The sequence below is a fragment of the Berghia stephanieae genome, chromosome 7 (genome assembly GCF_034508935.2).
Source record: "Berghia stephanieae isolate SIO BIC M18660-M18661 chromosome 7, UCSD_Bste_1.3, whole genome shotgun sequence".
NCBI lineage: Eukaryota > Metazoa > Mollusca > Gastropoda > Nudibranchia > Aeolidiidae > Berghia > Berghia stephanieae.
The window spans coordinates 18554431-18561930 of record NC_088366.1 but is presented as its reverse complement, the minus strand read 5'-3'; the positions used below and the strand labels follow the sequence as shown (position 1 = coordinate 18561930).

Here is a 7500-nt window from a genome sequence, read left to right as displayed (position 1 = left end):
GCAAATTTAAATTCCATCTTGTTCAGGCGTACAGGTGTCCTGTTTTTAAAGTATTTATCTTTGTTCTCTGACAATATTTACCAATGGCCATATCCAGCTCCTATCCCCCCCCCCCCCCCCCCCCCCCCCCCCCCCCGGTCATATCAGAGCGTGATTAAATTAACTAATATTTCTTTTAAACCAGTATGATCTCGCTACCGAAAATGTTTGTCCTCCACAAATACAGCCTCGTCTGTACTGCGGTACTCTGGATAAAACACATATTTAATCATTTTAAGCCAGAAAACTCGTCCTTCAAATATCGACCGATTTATATGACCCTCATCGTAGCAAAACTTGCTTTTTTTTTTTTTTACCAAGATGAGGGTAATTTAAATCGATCGATATTTAAAGGACGAGTTTTCTGGCCAAATTTTTGAATATGTGTATTTTTTTTCTAATCCCAGGCCATCCTATCTAATGACCCTCTTAATTAGTATCAATTTTATTAGTTAGGTTTGTTATTAAACATGTTTAGATTTAGTAGCAGTAGAATAAAAAATAAAAAAAAGGGGGGGGGGGGGATTGTGACTGTGGGCCAAAAAGCACAAACTGTATGTTTTTATTTCGCTGTATTTATTTTATTGATATGTTGTTTTTGTTTTGTTTTTTGTTTTATTTTTATCGTTGTTCTTCCAGGTCGGCCCCGATGGATCTCTTCTGCATTACATGGGGTCCACGACAGTCAATTTTTAAATATGTGTTTTTCCCGAGTACGGCAGGATATCCTTACACCGTAAACGTTACGCATGTGCACCCATGTCAGGTCAGGTCATGTTATGTCTTGTATAAATTGTTAATAGGCTTTTAACGAAATCGGGTCGAACGAGACGCCGAACGCCGATCCGAACGGATATAGCCTTCTCACGTGACCATGAACGAGATCTGGACAGTGAAGACTCTCAAGCGGTATGCAGCATCGGATCTAAGGTCACGTGGTAGAGGATAGCTTGGGTTGCTGTGGGCTTGTGTTAGGGGAGGGGCAAGGTCAGTGTCATTCAATAGTATATAATTGTGCACGTGGCGCTCTATACAGAGAGAAAATTATAATTTGATTACGGGCGAAGGTGGGGGGAGGGGGGAGGGGGGGGGGGTTGACCCACAAATGATCGAGGTGTTGGGCTTCGGATAGACCATGATACGAAATCAAAGAGAAAAGGCTGCTGGTACTTGGATGGTGGAAATGGTTGGGGGGTGTGGGGGGGGGGGGGGGGTGGGTAGTGACAATCAGCATGGGATGTATATATTAACATTAATAATATAGGCAATAGATGACCAGGGATGTGTATTGTTTATGTATTGTTTGTATATGTTTGTGTGTGTGTGTGTGTGTGTGTGTGTGTGTGCGCGTGTGTGTGTGTGAAAGAGATTACACAAAAATACCTTTCTCGGGAGCTTCCAAATGATTACGTATACGATAAATTTGAAAACCACATTGCTGAATCAGCTTGCAAAAAAGGAGAACATTTATCTTTGTTTTACAAAAATAGGTTTAGAAATAAAAAATTTTTCTAGTAGATTGATTTTGAAAAACATTATTGCTCAATTTTTTTTTTTAATTTAATGATGGTTTCTTTATTTTCCGGTCGGTTTTCCTGATTTATATCTCATTTTTCAATTCTCAATGCGACGAGCACACTGATGTATATCGTGTGATTCAAAAGCGTTGTTTGTTTTTTTAATATATATATACTGAGAATCCTCACTAATTAATTCCTGAGCGTTGAGATGGTGACGCAACTATTACATACAAGACCTTGCAGTCGAGTCGGCAGGGCTTTTGGGTTACACAACCACTATTTACCCATCGGTCAGCGGTACTCTTTGATGTATACAACACTCACGCCTTTACGCAAAGTCGCCTGCCCATAAATCAAGAGATGGTCTCCTAACTGTTCACAAGCGAACTGTCAAACGAGCAATTGATGATTGGATAAGAATTTCAAGATCTCATATAATAAGGTAAGTTTTGGAGAGGTGATATCCCCCCACCGTCATCGGACAGAACTTTCATTGCGTTATATCATATAAGCTCCACCTCCTCTTTCTATTCCGGAGTGACGAGATTAGACGAGAGGACGCGAGAAAAAATTGAACACGTGATCGGTAAGTCGTTCGTTCGGCCTGCATCGGTGTATAACTATAACTCCGTAATATTATCTCCTCTGTTACGGGGTTGGGGGGGGGGGGGGGGGCAGGAGGGGGGTCATTTCATTATAACTGACGGTTAGCAAACAATGCGAGAAGTTGCTGCTTTTCTTTGTGTAAATAGTATGTAAGCTTTGTAACAAGATGAATATTGGGAGGAAATTATAATGAATGTTATTTGATTCCTTGATATGAGATTTAATGCATATAATTTACCAAGTAATATAATAAGATGACTTCATAATACTTTGGGATAATGTGTTTTGCTGCCCATTATAGAATAATTACCATTTTCATTATTTTACCATTTATTCCACAGACACATGGCTATACACTTCAGCAAAGACAATTATAAAATATTAGGCCTTTTGTTTTACATAATATTAATTCCCCAAACTCTTTATAAAAATCATGATCATGGAATGTTTTTAAGACTAAAAGAGATATTGATGACGTCATGACGCCAGTCCTCAAACGTCGCACTTTTAAAAAACAGTAAATCTTGCTTCTCGAAGCTCGAAGAAATAACAATGTGAAATTGAATGCAAGCTTCAATTTAATATGCGAAAACAGATGAAATGGACGTTTCGGATTTCCCATTTATCAACAAAATAGGATGATTGGAACACTACAGACGAATGAGATAATGTGGTAGTGTTGTTAACAACTACACTACCACATTATCTCATTCGTCTGTGTGTTTCATCCATCCTGATTTGTTGATAAAGGGGAAACCCGAAACGTCCATTTTATCTGTTTTCGTATATTAAATTGAAGTTTACATTCAATTTCACATTGTTATTTATCACTAATTAAAAAAAAAAACACCTCAGGTTGACATTGCAGATGGTTTGGTTTACGAAGCATAACATAATATTATGATGCCTAAGCTTTTTTATTAGAGTAAGCGCCTCTTTTCTTAGTTAAATCATTTTCCAGCAGGTTTGTAATTTTACATTTGTGCGGCCACGTAGCCTTGTGGTATGACATTCGCTTTCGGGTCGGAAGGTCATGGGCTCCTTGCTCACATTCTCTCATCGTACTCTGGTGTAAAATGAATACCTGACCGTAAATATCCGTGTTATCGCTGTCGGAAAAAAAATTGTAATAGCGCCTAACAGGCATCATGTCTCGTTCTACATGTTCCGTGTTGCTGTTGGTCAGGGACCCTTTGTAAAGCGCTTTGAGCACGTTTAGTGGATATTGCCCTACATAAAAATTCTCAGCATTCCCTCGCTCTGAAAGGAGAACAGCCCTATAATAGGCATTCGTTATTAGGATTTAAATATCCACCTAAATATGACCCATCGTCTCAAAACAGTATTATGTCTGAACGAACCAGATGCTTAAAAGCCGAGTTTAATGTTAAACTGGTCAAAAATATAAATTGTTGGCATTCGCTCCCTAAACTATGGTTGCCATTCTCTTCAATAAATCATATAATCTCGACACAACTCTGATATTTCTGGCTATAAATTCAATTTTCAACATCTTAACCATCCTGACTTAATACCGTTTTAAGGCGTAGTGTCACAAATATCTTGTATTGTTAAACATTTTAATATCTATTAATATATTTTCAAATCGATTTGCATGATAATATTAGCAGGTAACTTATTTATTAAAAAACGATTCTTAACTATAAGCCTACAAGGCTACAGAAAGTACCTTTGCTCACGCTTATGGCTAATCATATTTTTTTTTAAGCAGGAAGGGCGGTCTAAACTCCCGTGTTGGATATCTCGAGACTTATCCGCTTGTATAGCGAATGTGTAGTTTCTATCTTTGACAGCAAAAAAAAATTGTTAATCGAAAAGAGTAAAGAATACGAGAGCATGACCATAAAGAGACCACCTACTCAAATCTTGGCAGTCTGTTTCCTTTGTCTGCCATATCCCAGACTTTGGTCCACCCACCAACATCGCTGGCCCCTTTAAACATGAGGGCCAGAAGTCCTGCCCAACGACGATGAGTTGAAAGGCGTCAGTCCATACTACAGCTCGGATACCGCCCTGGGGATTAAAATTATAATAATATAATGATCGGTTCACATTTTAAACCCACGTATAAAAAAAAATAAAAATATCAATACAAAATGACTATAATAACCTATTCTGTCGTACTCTGGTAAAAAAAAACCCTTATTTTAAAATTTGGCCAGAAAACTCGTCCTCCAAATGTCGATCGATTTAAATGGCCCTCATCTTGGCAAAAAATTTCAAACCTGGGACTTCGCGAAACATTACCCTCAATAAGAAACATAAAAGTAATCCTTCAGAGACATTTATTGGCCCACGGAGCCGGAGTTTATCCCGGCTTTTGTAGCGAGCAGCGGACAATACCAATTGTTTGCTACCCTTTAGATAGGACGCTTGTCTATTGCAAAGTATTTTCCGCCAGATCAAACAGCCCCAGAAACATGCCAAAACTATAAGTAATCCCCTTCGTGAATTTCTATTTGTAAACAATGAACTACCTAAAACTAGCAATAAATTTCATTTCTAATGAATGGTAATGTAGAAAAGTATGTTTTCATGTCAGGGCTCAACAGTTACGTTTAGCAATGCGCGCCGTAAGCCTTATGACGTAATATGACATTATCAGCTACCTAGAATATGGACGAATCCTCTTTAGCAAGTGTCCAACTCAACAGTCGTGACGTCACTTCCCTCGTAATGACGCATAGTAACTTAGTAACTGGTTTTAAATTATCGGAACAATGGCGGACGCCCTTAGGAAATACTTCTCCGCCAAGCATAAAAGTGTATCCAGAGGAGAAAAACATAAATCTGATCATGTTTTTACTTTTATTCATTCTGATCACATGACATGTGAAAAAGTTCTAGCCAGCATGAAGAATGAAAAGTACCGATTTTCTTTGTTTAGCACCAAGCTGCTCGTTGCTGGGCGGACGTGACATCAGACTATTGAATCCTGTTGAATTATTATTTTTATTGGTATGAATACGATAAAACGGGACACCCCCCCCCCTTTTTTTTTTTTTTTTTTAATTATTTACCCATCATGTGGCAATTACGTTATATGACTTAGCGTGTATGTCGGGTGAATTTGAATGGTTAAGAACACTTTTGCATTGATTTTTTTTTCTTTTTATTTTTGCTTTTAGGGGTTTTCGCGGCTCTTGTGGCACTATTGGGTCATTTCGGCACCAGTAAAAGACGTTTATTAAAGAAATGCGGTAGACATGATGAAGTTATGAGCATAAAAAGAAAGATCAAGGAGACTGATTCAAATAGGGAGCAGCAGATTCCATGAGCAATCCACCGATGTGCCTATTTTTACATTATCTAAAGGTCCTATCCACGCACAAGCAAAGGTACTCACCACGAAGGATACACTAAAATGTTTACATATCCAAAACTAATGACTATACAGTAACAGTGCATAACAGAGAAAATCATTCATAGAGGGAAATATCTTCTCTCAGAAGGTATCATACATGTGACTGTCTCCATCCAAGTTAAGGATCCTCTACGGTACCAGGGAAAAAAAAACCCGAACAAAGTCGGAAGTCAACATGGAAAGGGAAATCATTCATGGGAGTTGGAAGACTCGGCAGGTGACTTCTCGGCCATCGTGAAAGGTCATATGACCCCGCCCAGCTGTACTATTTTACATTACATTGAAGAATCCAGTTGGTAATCATAAATCATAGCACGATCTACTTACAATGGCGGTGTAGAAGGTACAGACCGCGCCCATTATCACGACAGACACTTCCTTGGATATGCCGGTTACTGAAAGATTTGCGGATTTAGGAAAATGAGAATGTATCAATTTCGACCTAACACAATTAATATGAAATGTCCTACAATGGAAAATACGATGGGTATTAAGCTACAGTGGTAAATTAAGTAAAATCAGCTGTCTTAGAATTTGGGTTTTTATTCACCTTTTAGGTCAATGCGCAGACGTATAAATTGCATTAGTTTAAACTTTATAGAATTGTGTTTACCCATCATCGCTTATTACCACTTTCCCAACTTACAACTTGCCGCCACAAAATGCACTATTATCACCATGAACACTGCTGCTACCATCACCATCATCATCATCATCATTCATCATCATCATCATCATCATCATCATCATCATTATCATCATCATCATAACCATCATCATCATCATCATCATCATCATCATTATCATCATCATCATCACCATCATTGAGAATGCATCAGAGAAAAAAACAATCATTATAAGGACCACTTTAAAGGCACATACCTTGACTGAGAGCGACGGCAGGTGCATACAACACAGCCGACATGTAGAGAAGCTGCCAAGGACAAGAGAACAATACCTTGATGGTATGGTTTTAAGTGAAATAGTCGCCACTGCTTTTTCTCGCCAAAACAAATGTGACAACACACTAAACTATGTTTAACCTTAAACGATTATAGTCTTCAAGAGAGAATCTCTAGCGATTTTTTTTTTTAAATAGGGAAAAAAAATAATTGAGCTTTTAATATAGCGCCATATCCACTAAACGTGCTCAAGGCGCTTTACAAGGTCCCTAGCCAACAGCAACGCTTAACGTGTAAGACAAGACATGATGCCTGTTAGGTGATAGATAACGCTGTTATCGACCAGGTACTCATTTTACACTTGCGTACTGTGAGAAAGTGTGGGTAACGAGCCTTTTCCAACGAGCCAACTATGGGCAGCGAAGAGTCCACGACCTTCCGATCCAAAAGCGAATGTCATACTACGATACATGTCTATCCTCTATCACTAAAGTATTTTACTACGTACTCGTACACGTAATAATATATATATAAAAATTCGTGACATTTGAGGCATAGGGGTTAGCGTGGCTCAGCGGTACGGTCTTTGCTTCGTACCCGAAAAGGACCGAGTTCAACCACTCTCCGCTGCGCTGTGTAGCCTTGAGCAAGTCACCTCGCCCTAGCTCAATTTGCGGCGCTGCACTGCGGCTGACGCCTGGGTTATTCCAGTCTCCCATTGGAATAGACCCCAGAGAAAAATTTCCCCCATAGGATGAATCTATTTATTTATTTATTTATTTATTTATAATTTATAGTCAATTGCATATATTTCAAAAGAAGCCTACACATTTCAAGATTATATATTATAAGAAACGCCGTCTCAACTTGATCAGCATGAACAAAGTATCGCTAAAAATGTTTAAAATCTAAATTATGAAATTCAATTTGCTAGGTTGAGAAGATTCTTCTTCTTCTATGTTCCATGCCTGGTCCAGGCTTCGGATACTGCATGAATTATCTCTCTCCATTCCTCCCTGTCTCTTGCTTTTTCAAACAGCTCTTGGAT

At 38.6% G+C, this 7500-nt stretch overlaps 1 protein-coding gene and 1 pseudogene across 6 annotated transcripts in view; both read right to left on the bottom strand.

Moving 5' to 3' along the window:
* LOC144976833 (sodium-coupled monocarboxylate transporter 2-like) overlaps positions 1 to 7500 on the bottom strand; it is a 122833-nt gene that overhangs the window by 103349 nt on the left and 11984 nt on the right. The window lies entirely within an intron of this gene.
* Positions 1 to 7500, bottom strand: part of LOC144976481 (sodium-coupled monocarboxylate transporter 1-like) — a 39386-nt pseudogene that overhangs the window by 24763 nt on the left and 7123 nt on the right. Inside the window, exons 3-5 of the transcript XR_013646113.1 lie at positions 6433 to 6484; positions 5878 to 5945; positions 4046 to 4199 (exon numbers count right to left, since the gene is read on the bottom strand). The product of XR_013646113.1 is annotated as a sodium-coupled monocarboxylate transporter 1-like (transcript). The remainder of the gene's footprint in view (positions 1 to 4045; positions 4200 to 5877; positions 5946 to 6432; positions 6485 to 7500) is intronic.